Here is a 16580-nt window from a genome sequence, read left to right on the forward strand (position 1 = left end):
ATCTCAGCAACTGAACTAGTATCAAATACTGAGGGGTTGCTATAAACACTAGTAAAGTACACATCAATAACATGCATATCAAATATACCATTGTTCACTTTGCCATCCTTCTTATCCGCCAAATACTTGGGGCAGTTCTGCTTCTAGTGACCAGTCCCTTTGCAGTAGAAGCACTTAGTCTCAGGTTTAGGTCTAGACTTGGGCTTGTTCACTTGAGCAGCAACTTGCTTGCCATTCTTCTTGAAGTTCCCCTACTTTCCCTTTGCCCTTTTCTCGAAACTAGTGGTCTTGTCAACCATCAACACTTGATGCTTTTGTTGATTTCTACCTTCGTTAATTTCGGCATCACGAAGAGCTTGGGAATCGTTTACGTTATCCCTTGCATATTGTAGTTCATCACGAAGTTCCAGTAACTTGGTGATAGTGACTAGAGAATTCTGTCAATCACTATCTTATCTGGAAGATTAACTCCCACTTGATTCAAGTGATTGTAGTACTCAGACATTCTGAGCACATGCTCACTAGCTGAGCTATTCTGCTCCATCTTGTGGGCAAAGTGCTTGTCAAAGGTCTCATACCTTTCGACATGGGCATGAGTCTGAAATACTAATTTCAACTCTTGGAACATCTGATATGCTCTGTGGCATTCAAAACATCTTTGAAGCTTTGATTCTAAGCCGTAAAGCATGGTGCACTAAACTATCAAGTAGTCATCATATCGAGCTCGCCAAACGTTCATAACGTCCGCATCTGCTCCTGCAATCGGTCTGTCACCTAGCGGGGCATCAAAGACATAATTCTTCTGTGCGGCAATGAGGATAATCCTCAGATCACAGATCCAATCCGCATCATTGGTACTAACATCTTTCAACTTAGTTTTACTATCAGGACTAAGTTCATGATAAATTAAAGTTCAATTAATCATATTACTTAAGAACTCCCACTTAGATAGACATCCCTCTAGTCATCTAAATGATCACGTGATCCAAATCAACTAAACCATGTCCTATCATCACGTGAGATGGAGTAGTTTTCAATGGTGAACATCAGTATGTTGATCATATCTACTATATGATTCACGCTCGACCTTTCAGTCTCAGTGTTCCAAGGCCATATCTGCATATGCTAGGCTCGTCAAGTTTAACCCGAGTATTCTGCGTGTGCAAAACTGTCTTACACCCGTTGTAGATGAACGTTGAGCTTATCACACCCGATCATCACGTGGTGTCTCGGCACGACGATCTTTGGCAATGGTGCATACTCAGGGAGAACACTTGTACCTTGAAATTTAGTGAGAGATCATCTTATAATGCTACTGCCGAACTAAGCAAAAATAAGATGTATAAAAGATAAACATCACATGCAATCCAAATATGTCACATGATATGGCCATCATCATCTTGTGCTTTTGATCTCCATCTACAAAGTACTGTCATGATCTCTATTGTTACCGACATGACACCATGATCTCCATCATCTTGATCTTTTATCAACGTGTCGTCACATGGCCGTCTCACCAGCTATTGCTTTTGCAACTATTGCTATCGCATAGCGATAAAGTAAAGCAATTACATGGCACTTGCATCTTATGCAATAAAGAGACAACCATAAGGCTTCTGCCAGTTGCCGATATCTTCAACAAAACATGATCATCTCATACAACAACTTATATCATGTTTTGACCATATCACATCACAACAAGCCCTGCAAAAACAAGTTAAATGTCCTCTACTTTGTTGTTGCAAGTTTTACGTGGCTGCTATGGGCTGAGCAAGAACCGTTCTTACCTATGTATCAAAACCACAACAATATTTCGTCAAGTATGTGATGTTTTAACCTTCACAAGGACCGGGCGTAGCCACACTCGATTCAACTAAAGTTGGAGAAACTAACACCCACCATCCACCTGTGTGCAAAGCACGTCGGTAGAACCAGTCTCACGTAAGCGTACGCGTAATGTCGGTCCGGGCCGCTTCATCCAACAATACCGCCGAACCAAAGTATGACATGCTGGTAAGCAGTATGACCTGTATCGCCCACAACTCACTTGTCTTCTACTCGTGCATATAACATCTATGCATAAACCTGGCTCGGATGCCACTGTTGGGGAACGTAGTAATTTCAAAAAAATTCCTACGCACACGCAAGATCATGGTGATGCATAGCAACGAGAGGGAAGAGTATCGTCCACGTACCCTCGTAGACCATAAGAGGAAGCGTTATGAGAACGCGGTTGATGTAGTCGAACGTCTTCACGATCTGACCGATCCAAGTACCGAACGCACGACACCAACGAGTTCAGCACATGTTCAGCTCAATGACGTCCCACGAACTCCGATCCAGCAGAGCTTCATGGGAGAGTTCCATCAGCACGACGGCGTGATGACGGTGATGATGTTGCTACCGACGCAGGGCTTCACCTAAGCACCGCTACGATATGATCGAGCTGGATTATGGTGGAGGGGGGCACCGCACACGGCTAAGGGATCAATGATCAACTTGTGTGTTCTAGGGTGCACCATGCCCCCGTATATAAAGGAGCAAGGGGGAGGCCGGCCGGGCCTCCTAGGGCACGCCAGGAGGAGGAGTCCTCCTCCTAGTAGGAGTAGGACTCCGCTTTCCTACTCCTACTAGGAGGAGGAAAGGAAGGGGGAAGGGAAGAAGGAAGGAGATGGAGGAAAGGAGGAAAGGGGGCCCGGCCCCCTAGTCCAATTCGGTTTGGGCTAGGGGGGCCGCGTGCCCTGCCTCCTATCTTCCACCACTTGGCCCATGAGCCCAATACTTCTTCCCCGTATTCCCGTAACTCCCAGGTACTCCGAAAAACAACCGAATCACTCGGAACCTTTCCGATGTCCGAATATAGTCATACAATATATCGATCTTTACGTCTCGACCATTTAGAGACTCCTCGTCATGTCCCCGATCTCATCTGGGACTCCGAACTACCTTCGGTACATCAAATCACATAAACTCATAATACCGATCATCACCGAACATTAAGCGTGCGGACCCTACGGGTTCGAGAACTATGTAGACATGACCGAGACACGTGTCCAGTCAATAAACAATAGAGGAACCTGGATGTTCATATTGGCTCCTACATATTCTACGAAGATCTTTATCGGTCAAACTGCAAGACAACATGCGTTGTTCCCTTTGTCATCGGTATGTTACTTACCCGAGATTCGATAGTCGGTATCTCAATACCTAGTTAAATCTTGTTACCAGCAAGTCTCTTTACTCGTCTCTGTAATGCATCATCCCGGAACTAACTCATTAGTTGCATTGCTTGCAAGGCTTATAGTGATGTGCATTACCGAGAGGGCCCAGAGATAACTCTCCGACAATCGGAGTGAAAAACCATAATCTCGATCTATGCCAACTCAACAAGTACCATCGGAGACACCTGTAGAGCACCTTTATAATCACCTAGTTACATTGTGACATTTGGTAGCACACAAAGTGTTCCTCCGGTATTCGGGAGTTGCATAATCTCATAGTCAGAGGAACATGTATAAGTCATGAAGAAAGCAGCAGCAACAAACTAAACGCTCATCGTGCTAAGCTAACGAAATGGGCCAAGTCAATCACATCATTCTCTAATGATGTGATCCCGTTAATCAAATGACAACTCATGTCTATGGCTAGGAAACTTAACCATCTTTGATTCAACGAGCTAGTCAAGTAGAGGCATGCTAGTGACACTTTGTTTGTCTATGTATTCACACATGTACTAAGTTTCCGGTTAATACAATTCTAGCATGAATAATAAACATTTATCATGATATAAGGAAATAAATAATAACTTTATTATTGCCTCTAGGGCATAGTTCCTTCAGTATTTGGATTTGAAGGAGCGTTTCTGGTGGACGGGTATGAAGAAGGACATTGCCGAGTATGTAGCCGTATGTGATGTATGTCAGAGAGTGAAGGCAGAACATCAGAAGCCAGCAGGATTACTGCAGCCTATGCTGATACCCGAATGGAAGTGGGATAAGCTTGGCATGGATTTTATCATCAGATTACCCAGGACCCGATCGGGATACGATTCTATTTGGGTAGTAGTGGATCGCTTGACCAAAGTGGCTCACTTTATCCCAGTGAAAACCACCTATACCAGTGCAAAGTTGGCCAAGATATACATGACCAAGATCGTGTGTCTGCATGGAGTTCCGAGGACTATTGTATCAGATAGAGGAACACTGTTTACTTCAAAGTTTTGGCACCAGCTGCACCAGACTCTGGGCACCAGGCTAGAGTTCAGTACAACTTTTCATCCGCAGACAGATGGACAGACCGAGAGAGTCAATCAGATTCTGGAAGACATGTTGAGAGCTTGTGCGCTTGACTATGGATCTAGTTGGGATGATAATTTTCCCTACGCAGAGTTCTCTTACAACAACAGTTATCAAGCTAGTCTAAAGATGGCGCCCTTCAAAGCTTTGTATGGAAGGAGGTGCAGGATGCCGTTGATGTGGGATGAAGTTGGAGACCGCCAGTTGTTTGGACCAGATTTGATCAAAGATTCAGAAGAGAAGGTTAAGTTGATTCGAGACAGACTGAAGATAGCCCAGTCCATGAAGAAAAGTTATGCAGACTCAAAATGCAAGGAGGTAGTCTACGAAATCGGAAATAGAGCATATCTTCGTGTGTCACCCCTGCGAGGAGTTAAACGTTTTGGAGTTAAGGGAAAGCTAGCCCCGAGATTTGTAGGACCTTACCGAGTTTTGGAATGTATGGGAGAGTATGCCTACAAGTTGGAGTTACCCGAAGAACTGTCAGGAGTTCATGATGTGTTCCATGTTTCCCAGTTGAAGAAGTGTCATGTAGAGATGGCCGATATTCCTCTGAGAGATACAGTGCCCCTGGAAGCAATTCAGTTGGATAGTGATCTGACCTATGAGAAGAAACCTATCAAGATTCTCGAGTTTGCCAGCCGAGTTACATGCAGTAAGGTTATCAAGTTTTGCAAAGTTCATTGGAGCCACCATACCGAGGATGAAGCCACCTGGGAACGAGAGGATGATCTACGAAAAGACCACCCACACATATTTTCTAGCCAACCCGAATCTCGAGGGCGAGATTCATCTTAAGGGGTAGGTTTGTAACATCACAAATTTTCGATTTGGATTGTTATACATAGGACATCATATTACATATCATATTTTATTGCTTTTCGTTTTGCGATTCTCGAAATCCTAAGCAACTCAAGGACCCATAGAGAGAGTTGGAGATTTTATTGTTTTCATATTCAAATTTTCTCAAATATTGAAACAAGGATCATTTTGGTTTTAATTACTTTTCTCTCTGAAAATATTTCATATTAAAATATACGAGAGGAGATAATATGACTTCTCCAAAGTAATTGAAATATTGGAGGAAAAATGTTAAAACCAAATAAATTATTTTATTTGGATTTTATCGCTATTTTATGTGAATTAGAAAAATATGCATTTTTCAAAATTGCATTCTTAGGCCAAAAAAATGTTCACTTTGTTCTAAATATTCTATTTAGACGGTGAAAATTTGTTTTGGTATTTTTATATTTTTATTTTATTTTCTAGGATGTTTTCGGCAAAATCAGTTTTTGAAAAAATGTCAAACCGACCTAACGGGCCGTAACCGACCCGGACTCCCCGCCGCCCAGGCTTTATAAGCCGCCCCCTGCCCTGCCGCCCACCCCGGCGCCAACCCACCCCGCTGCCAAACCCTAGTCGTCGCCCCGCTCGCGCCGCCGCCGCACCGCCGACCGCCGCCGCCGTCGCCGGAGTCTTGCCGGAGTTGCCGTGGTTTTTTTGGTTTTTAGGTAAACCCTAGATCTAGATCTAGATCCGATTTTTTTAGTTTCCCCGGTTTATTTTATTAGATCGGTTTTTTGTCGGTTCGTTTATTCAGCGAACGTTCTTCCGTACATACGTTTTAACGAACGTTGTTCATCGGTTAGGTTCAGACAGCGAACGTTCATTCGTTAGTCATTTCTTTTTATTTTATTTTCGGCCAGGGACCTATCTACGATTATTTTTATCGCAGATTAGCCCCTGATCTTCAAACGCTCGCCTTTTCTTAACCGTTTGTCCAAATCTAGTGAAACCAACGCCAAAATCTTCGTCTAGAAAGCCTCTTTCTGTTTAATCAACTTGAACAAGGTTTTGACAATTTTAAAATTTGGTTTCAAGTAGATTTGTTTTTGAAGTTCTTTTGACCGTGGTTTCAGTTCCATAGCTCCAATTCGATTGATTCTTTTTGCAGATCGAATCTCTTCAGTTGAGTTTTCAGATTCAATCTTCTTATTCGATATTTACCCGTGCATCGATGCTTGAGTGCTTGTGTATGCTATTGTTTGTTTGCGATAGAATTCCAGATGTGCGCAGCATGCTACTACGAGTCACTAGGTTTTGCGGATCATCAGCAAGGCAAGTAACACTTTGATCATATCCCTTTTACCCAGTTTTTATGCATTAGTTCAACCCTCAAACATTGCATGAGTAGGATCTCTTAACTTGTGGGTTTGGGAAGTAGATGACGAGGTAGAACCTATTACCCTTTTTATTATCAAACCTTGGGAGTTACTTCTATGTTATGCTACTTATTGCCATGCTATGCTCCTAGACGTGGTTTGGGTTTGAGAGTATCCATGACAGATGTGAGATTATTAATTAAAGGTTTACTTAAGGTGGCTACTTAAACACACATCTGGGTTGATTGGTTGCGGGCACCTGGGGATATACCAGTGCTGTCCTTTTTGGTTCGCCACGCAGGCTCAAAGGGATCATAAGATTATTCATGCTGGAAACTTTCGTGTGCAGCCACAAGCTATTATGGGCTCTAGCATAGTTGAGTAAGTTGTGGGAAACCTTTCCATGATGGGCTAGCAGAAGTAGGGGATTGTAGGTGTACTAGCCTATCTATCGGTTAAGGGGACCTCTTTGGAAAGACTGTGTCTCGGTTATTTGTTTCTCAAACAACATGCAGTGCGAGAAATACAACAGAGGAGATCGAGTCTTGTGGGGAAAAGTGCGCAAACCTCTGCAGAGTGTACAAACTAATCATGGTTAGCCGTGTCCCCGGTTATGGACATCTTGAGTATCTAGTTCTTGGATTATCATGTGGATCTCATCACTGTAAATTAACTTTTTAGGATGTTAATAACTTTTAATTGGGATTGAGATGGGGATTTATCATTCTCAATGTTTTTCAACCAACCATGATAGTTATATAAAATATATTCCTTTGTTATAGGGAAAAAATTGGCTTTTCGCAAAAACATTATAACCATAGAGCCTCCACCAGCCATATATGCATGTAGTGATAGCATTTACTTGTTCTTTGCTCTACTGTGTTATCTTGCCAGCATATTCCATGTGCTGACCCGTTTTCGGGCTGCAACATATCATGTTGTAGACTTTTCAAGCGAAGAGTAAGGTGCGCTAGGTCGTTTGTCGTGCACTCCGCTATGCCGTTGGAGTTGATGGACTCACTTTATACTCCAAGCCTTTCGCTGTTATCTTATTTAGATGGCCTTAAGCCATATTTATTGTAATAAGTTCTCTTTTGAGACATTCGATGTAATAAGTGTGTGATTGCTACTCTGTTATAAATCCTTCAAGTACTGCGTGTGTCGGCATTACCGATCCAGGGATGACACTTATGCACAGAGATTTGACCGTTTGAGGTCGGATCGCTACAAGTTAAGGAGGAATGTGTAGTCATCTTGGAGTAGTAGTATTTATAACCGCGTAGTAATACGCTCCTAAGTGAGAAACCGTTTAGGTTTTGATCGGTGTGAACAGGTTTGCAATTTGGAATGTGACGGGACGCATGCTCAAAATTTACTGATGGTTATAAGTGCGACACTATTCCCGAAAGGCGTAACATGGGCACGTACGCCTTCTCGGCCGCGTACGTGGCGTTTGCACCATAGGGTGCACCACAATAGGCAATGTCAGCACACGTCTTGTTCCAACAACCATGCGCGCTCGTTATTACCATCGCGCATGCTTCTTTTAATTAGAATGGATGTGCCCTTCTAGCGCACACATGTTGATCTATCTAACTGTTTCAGTTTGTTGTGGCTAATCGCAAACAGTTAATCCATGTGAAGTGTATGCCATCAATCGCAGACACTTTCATCTGGCCTACCCGTTTCTGTTGTGTTGCCTAATCGCAAATAGTTAATCCTTCTGAAGCGTATGCCCTCAATCACAAACACCTTGATCTGGCTGACCGTTTCTTTTGTGTTTCCTAATCACAAACAGTTAATCTGAGTGAACCGTATGCTGTATATCGCACACACCTTCATCTCCCTGCCCTTTTATTTTGTGTTGCCTAATCACAAACAGTTCATCCGAGTGAACCGTATGCTCTATATCGCACACGCCTTCATTAGGCTGCCCGTTTCTTTTCTTCCATCTCATCGCAAACAGTTCATTGACTGAACCATATGCCCTGGATCGCACTCGCAACTAAAATCTGAACCGTGTTTGATGCATCCTCCATCGCAAATGTTTTGCACCTTTTTTGATGGTTTTCATACACCCTCGTTTGCGATTATTGCATCGCACACAGTTTCTCGAAGGGTCTCTGATCATAGTGTCGCATTAGCAGCATCCTGCAGTAGTGACACTCCTGTTGTTCTATCTTGACACTAGATTTTTTTGAAAGCAATAAGAGGCAACCGATATTGTTTCGTCCCCAAAGGTGGCACGTTCCCTACCGAAAACACCAGGCTTGTTGTGAGAAGCTCTGGTTTGTGAGAAGCTTATACCCAAACCTGCCCCAAATGGGACAAATTTTTTACCACAACATGTTGATGCCGCTCCATGATACCATGCCAAGTTTCATGAATTTTAGACGAGTTTTGGATTACTAGAATTTAAAAACCGGGTATCTCAATGTTTTGCCGGCAATCAATAGTGCCCTTGTGTTTGAAATTCATTCCCATTTCTTGGATGGGACCTAAGCATGCACCCAAGGACACATATTTGATTTTTCAACCAATTTACATGCACTGGAGCATGTGCATGTATTTCAAATTTGAATTATGCACATAAAATGCCTAGAAAAATCAGTTAATGTATAAAAATGTCCAAACAAACCCCGAAATAATCCAAAACTTAACACACCACTCCTGCTGTTCTATGTTGACACTAGAAATTTTTTGACAGCAATAAGAGGCAACGGAAATTGTTTCTTCCCCAAAGGTGGCACGTTCCCTACCGAAACCACTCGGCTTGTTGTGAGAAGCTCTGGTTTGTGAGTAGTTTATACCCAAACCTGCCCCAAGTGGGACAATTTTTTTACCACGACATGTTGATGCCGGTCCATGATACCATGCCAAGTTTCATGAATTTCAGACGAGTTTTGGATTTACTAGAATTTGAAAACCAGTTATCTCAACATTTTGCCGACAATCAACAGCGCCCTGGTGTTTGAAATTCATTCCCATTTCTTGGATGAGACCTAAGCATGCACCCAAGGACATATATTTGATTTTTCAACCAATTTATATGCAGTAGAGCATGTGCATGTATTTCAAATTTGAATTATGCACATAAAATGCCTAGAAAACCCAGTTAATGTATAACAATGTCCAAATGAACCCCCAAAAATTCCAAAACTTTACACACCACTCCTATTGTTCTATGTTGACACTAGAAATATTTTCAAAGCAATAAGAGGTAACGGATATCGTTTCGTCCCCAAAGGTGGCACATTCCCTACTGAAACCACCAGGCTTGTTGTGAGAAGCTTATACCCAAACCTGCCCCAAATGGGACAAAAATTTTACCACGACATGTTGATGCCGCTCCATGATACCATGCCAGGTTTCATGAATTTCAGACGAGTTTTAGATTTACTAGAATTTAAAAACCAGGTATCTCAACGTTTTGCCGGCAATCAACAGTGCTCTGGTGTTTGAAATTCATTCCCATTTCTTGGATGGGACCTAAACATGCACCCAAGGACACATAATTGATTTTTCAACCAATTTATATGCACTGGAGCATGTGCATGTATTTCAAATTTGAATTATGCACATAAAATGCCTAGAAAACCCAGTTAATGTATAAAAATGTCCAAACAAACCCTGAAAAATTCCAAAACTAAAGACACCACTCCTGTTGTTCTATGTTGACACTAGAATTTTTTTGAAAGCAATAAGAGGCAACGGATATCGTTTCATCCCCAAAGGTGCCGTGGTGTTTGAAATTCATCCCCATTTCTTGCATGGGACATAAGCATAAACCCATGGACATAAGCAGATAAAAGGTCTAGCAATTCAAACACCGTCCATTGCCGCTGTGACCCCATTATGTAATTCAAATCAAGATGGAATATCAAGTAGATCCCACACAGTTTATTATCACCAACCGTGTGAGATGCAGTACAAAATATCCTGGAGCACCGTCGGTCTATAGTATGCCTATGGCTTACGCGAGAAGGTGCGTCGGCTACAGTCCACAGTATTACTGCCTCGTAATCTTGAAAATATCTACCACCTAGAAGGTTTTAATGTTTGATACCACACGATTAGTATGTGCGGACCGTGTGTGATGTATGATACTCCCGCTCTGCTTCAGTCCCTTGATTCAAATTTTTAGTAGCCCCATCATTTTAGTCCCGCTTCTGCATCCCTCGCAATCTCAAAAATATCTGCTCGCCCTTGATCCAAATTTTCAGTAGCCACGCCTAGTAAAATTTTTAGTTCCCGCCATATTTCCTCAAACACAATCTTGCCCGCCTCCACACACACCACACACTCCCCAAAACCTCCGCTCACACAAACACACACCGCCTCCGAAATACTGTTGGTAGGTCGCCGCCATCGTCGGCGCCTCCATCCTCAACCTCTGCCTGTGTGCCGGGGAGCTCGAGGAGCCAATGGCCAAAAACAGGTTTATCGCTGCCTTTCGCCCGACGCCGGTGAGGTGGCCGCCGAGGTGTCCCGGTCATCCTCCGCGGGCTTGATTCGTCGTAACCGGTCCCCCGATCCGCCTGCCATCGTGCCCCTACACCAGTTCAAGGACTTCCCCGTCCTCCCTCGGACCCGGCAGTCGACAAGGTCCTACCTCGGGGTCCGGCAGCGGCGGTGGGGACGTCGGTCGCCGAGATTACAGATTGGGAGGCTGACACCCGTCGGTGGCTCGGTAGCTTCCACACGGCAGAGTTCGCGGCCATGGAGTACGACTGCTGGCAGGTCCGCTACCACGGCGCGACGGCTAGGCTCAATTTCCCCTTCGGCACACGTTCAGTTGACCTCGTTCCACCGGATCCAAGGGTGGTGAGCTCAGCTATGGCGCGAGAGGAACGCGAGTCGTGGGAGCGCCCCGAGGCCGAGGCCGCCGACGAGGCCTACATACAAGAGCTCCGCTGGCAGCACTTGTAGCTCGAGGAGGCGGAGCGGGCAATCTTTGCCGGCGCGGAGGGCAGCGAGGTTATTGCACTCTCCTCCGATGATGAGGTCGAAGGCGGCGAGGACGGCGGCGCGGACGGCGGCGCGGAGGGCGATGAGGTTATCGTGCTCTCCTCCGATGTTATCGCGTTCTCCTCCGATGATGAGGTCGAAGGCGGCGGCACGGATGGCGTTGAGGTGGGCCCCGAGGACGAGGAGATCGACATCCACGAGTGGAGGAGTGCCTTCCCCAACGACCCCGACGACGGCACCAGCCCGGACCCGGCTCGCCGCACATTGTACATGACGAGGAAGGATTGGCTCGACCTCTACTTCGACCGAAAGTAGTTTAGCTTAGTTTAAATTTATGTTTTATGTTCGGTTATGCAAAACTATCTATGTTTATGTTTGAATGCATGCTACTTTCGGTTGAACCTGCTTTGAACTTGATCAAATTGAAGTTTACAACCTTAAGTTTAGGGGATCGACTAGAAAAGGCCAAAAATTGCTGGAGTATATATATATATCCACTAAGGGTTTTATTCCTTTAACTTTTTAAGGATCGGCTAGAGATGGCCTTATGACTTGTTTATTTCAGTTCTTCACAATGTGATGCTCTATATGTGCAACTATTTGCCATGCAGTTCAATTTCGTTAATAACAATTTCAACAATACCACTATGAATTACGATATTTGGTTGCTGTTAAGGATATTGTAGTTAACATGCCTTTTCATTTTTAACAATAACTAGTGTACTTTAGACCTGCACAATACTAGTTTGAATGACTATTTGCTTGTTTTTAAATATTATGCCTGATGCAGTTAACACACCTTTGCACTTCTTGTTTTGCTTAACTAGCGTGCTTAAGCCTGCACACTGAAGCTATCATTTGTAGATTATCCTGTCTACCATGGGTATATTTGGTTGATGTTTAGCCTGTTGTGCTTAACATGCCTTTATATGTACTCATGCAGGACAATATTGAGAACAATGTTGTTTTCCATCGAGGTTAGTTTCATTGCATTGCTTATATGTACTCACTGTTCGGGATATTGGTAGCTGGTACCATATAGCCCGGGGCTGATAAGGGATTAATCGTAGAGTCAGACATTTCACTGAATATATCTATAACCCACTTATCAGTAGGTTAACTAGGGCCATATTTAATATATCCGAGGCTAAATAGCAACATGCATTGTACTAAATGACTAAATATGCATCCCAGGGCACATAGCAACAAGGAAGAGTGTTACCTTAATATTGTGATGATGTCTAGATATACATGTAATAAAATCTTATATAATGGGATGGAGGGAGTGTTGTACTACATCATTTTTCAGTTGTTGTTCAACTTCTAATATTAACTTTGTGCTTTTACATACATATATCATTGCCAAAGACCCACACTTCGACCCTTTCCGCATATGGGGCAATGAGATATTCATGAACCAACATGAAGTGAGGAAACCGATAAAGATTGTTATTAAAATGGGTGAAAAGATGTCAATCGAACTATTTATTTACACTTTATGCAATACAACAGTGAACTGCAGGATGGTAAGTAAGAACCCTGTAGCCTTCTTTTTACTGCCCGTAATGAGTTGTGTTAGATGACAATGTATGAATCTTTTTTCTTTCGCAGTGGATCCTGCAGCAGTTTACTCAAGAATACCTCCCAAACTACATGATTGGCAGCCGGGCATCACAAGGGGTTGGACTAGAGTCCTGCATGCCTTCTGCATCCAGGAGAGCACAATAGGGCCATTCCACTTCACCTTGTTCAGCAACTGGAATGTCTATCGCCTCTTTCTTTACCATCTGTAATAGTACAAGTATAGAACCCTGGTTCATCATTCACTATTTGGTGATTATGTAATTCTTAAACATATGTACATGCTAATCTAATAATGCATTGGTTGTTTGAACCTGAGGGATATGAATAAAGCTATAGCCTACTTTCAAGTTTAAATTAGGTACAATTTTAAATAGCAGCAATTAAATTAGGGCAAAATTATGGTGTGTAGGTCATCATGGCGCACACGGTTAATAAAGCACATCGTGTGCGATATACATCATAGTCTGACATGGTTCACGGAGAGGAAACATGTGTAACAATGCACACAGTTGCCATTTGCAAAGTGTGTGTGATGTCAGACACTATCACATACACTGCGTGAAAACTAAATTTGTGTGATTGTCTACCTACCGTACATGGTTTATAATCATGAACTGTTTGTGCCAGGCATCGTCAAACTCATGTGCCTGGAATCTTCCTGGAAAGCTCCCGTGCCTGGAATCTTCCTGGTTTTAGGTAAAACCACAAAACTCCGACTGCGATGGCAATGCATGCACAAATGAGTAGCAGGGATGAAGCGTTTGTAATATTTGAGATATAGGGACAACTGTATGCATCAAGGCTCCCTATCCCCGACGGTTTCTGGGTCGTGTTGGAAGGACCCTCCTATCACCGTCACTGACTAGGCGATGGTTCAAATGATGTCACGGAAAGGGGTTAAAAACAGTTTGTATAGCACCGACGTGTACCAGTGCTCTCCGTCAAGAGTGCGGCTGCAGCCACCATGCACGTGCTAACAAGGTGCATGAGCACGGCCGCAATCTGCGACCGGGTGGCCAAGGCAGCCCAAACGGCCGCTGTGGCTTCTCAGGTGGCGGGAGCAACATCTGCCTCGGGGATAGCAACTGGCGAGAGCAGCATAGCAGCTGTCTGTTCCGCAGCGGCGGCCTTAGCCCTAATGGAGGCCGCTCACGCCCAGCTCATGGTGGTCACTGCACAAATCGAATGAAGCTTCTTCGACAACGGTAGGCAACCCATGGCCAAAGAGTTGGCAATCGTCGAGAGCGTCCGAGCAGCCATTCGTTCCTCTGCCACATACCTTGCCAGACGGAGCCCGTCGAAGCCCAGATCGCGGCCGCCCACGCCTAGCTCGTGGCGGCCTTTTCCAAAGAGATGGCGGACACGGATGGTGAGATGCTTGCCGAGTATGGTGCGATGGATGCCATGGAGCCCCTTCCCTAGGAGACCGTCGGGCGTGAACTAGGCATGGAGGAGGCTGCGGAGATCGACGAGCACCAGCTGTAGTAGTACTCTTCGTTTTGTTTAATTAAGAGCGCCGATCTTTAAATTGTTAGAGTAATGTTTAGGTCAGCTAGCTTTGTTTAATTGCTGAACTTGCTTGATTAAGAAGTGTGGGTGTGCTGAAGTCTCCTTTGTATACCCAAATTATGCAATGACGTGGATGAGCACTTTAACCAAGGAAATTCGAACCAAAATTTTGACATTCAAACTCATCACACACGGGTTAAGCTATCTGAATCAATTGTGATGTTCACATATCGTACACAGTTCTGAATAAGGGACTATGTCTGATGGCACTTTGCGCGCCACTTTTTTTGCTGAACCAATTCAAAATTTTCGGCTTCCGCGGAAATATCGGCCTCGCCTATCCAGGTAGGTAATCCACACCTGACTCCCATCCTCCTCCTCCTTCCACATCCCACATGCCCTGACCGCCGGCGTGACACCTTCCACCCAAATCACCGGCCCCTCCACCAAATAAGCGCCGCCCTAAGCCATGGTGCATGCAATATAGCCAGGAGCTTAATGATCATTTGGCAGCGGAGAAGCAAATCACGGCCGCACGTGCCAATGAGGTCACGAGGGCTGCCATTCGTGCTGATCCCCAGATCTTGGAGGAGCACCTTGCCATTTGCTAGCTATGCCAGTTAAGCATGCTCGGTTTACCCGTTGCATGTGCTGCTCCTGCTTTTTCTTAACAAATTCTAGTGAATTGTGCTATCTAATTTTACCATGCAATCTGTTGCTCTAGTGTATATGTTCTATATGTCGTGCAGTATGGTGCTCACTTATTAACTGTTTGGTAAATTAGTTGTCATCTTCAGTTAACTATTTGGTTCAATTCTTCAAATGTGATGTTCAATTCTTCAGGCTGCAATTTTCTATTGTTTTCCATGTGAGAAATAAATCAAATTTATCTTTACAAAATACATGAGAAACGAATACAGTTGCTACATTTCCAAGTTGTCAAGCATGCTTGGTTTGGTTAACTGTCTGATCTTCTAGTATGTTATACATTATGCAATGTGGTGCTTAGTTAACGTTTGGTTCATTTGTTGTGGTGTTTAGTTAACTGTTCGGTTTAATTCTGCAATGTGATGTTCACTAGTCGTGGATGCATTATGTTATTGTATACAATGTGAGAAGTAAATAAAATTTTGCTGTACTAAATACATGAGAAACAAATACAATTGCTATATTTCCAAGTTGTTAAGCATGCTTGGTTTGGTTAACTGTCTGATCTTCTATTAGGAGTGTGTTATATTGTGCAATGTGGTGCTCAGTGAACGTTTGGTTCATTTCTTGTGGTGTTTAGTTAACTATTTGGTTCAATTCTGCGATGCAATGTTCAATTGTTGTGGGTGCATTCTATTATTATATACCATGTGAGGAATCAATTGAATCTGGCTGTACTAAATACATGAGAAACAAATACAATTACTATATTTCCAAGTTGTTAAGCATTCTTGGTTTGGTTAACTGTTTGATCTTCTATTAGGAGTATGTTATATTGTGCAATGTGGTGCTCGGTTAATGTTTGGTTCATTTGTTGTGGTGTTCAGTTAACTGCTTGGTTCAATTATTCAATGCAATATCAAATTGGCGTGGGTAGAATTTTGTATTGTTGTGCATGTGAGGAATAAATCGAATTTTCTAGCACTTAATACATGAGAAACATATACAAGTGCTATATTTCCTAGTTCTTAATCATGCTTGGTTTGGATAAATGGGTTTTCCATGTGGCTTGAATTAATCTGATGAATCTGCAATGTGCTTATTTTTCATCAATATATTTTACTGATAGCATGCGAACCCTCACTTAACCTGATGAACCTTATATATGTTGCAGGAAAACAATGGGAAGCACTAAGGTTTACAAACGAGGTTAGCACATGCATGGTCCATTGTCTAATAGCACATTATTGTGCAATTCCAGGAACCATTCTAATATTTATGTTTTTAACAATTTGGTCTTGCACATGTAGGTCCTGCTATTAGAGGTTTTGACCCACTGTTCGACCCTTTTTGCATATGGGGAAATGAGTTGTCCATGATTATCAATCAAGTCAAGAAACTTACAAAGATTGTT

The sequence above is a fragment of the Triticum urartu genome, chromosome 3, assembly GCF_003073215.2.
Source record: "Triticum urartu cultivar G1812 chromosome 3, Tu2.1, whole genome shotgun sequence".
Lineage (NCBI taxonomy): Eukaryota > Viridiplantae > Streptophyta > Magnoliopsida > Poales > Poaceae > Triticum > Triticum urartu.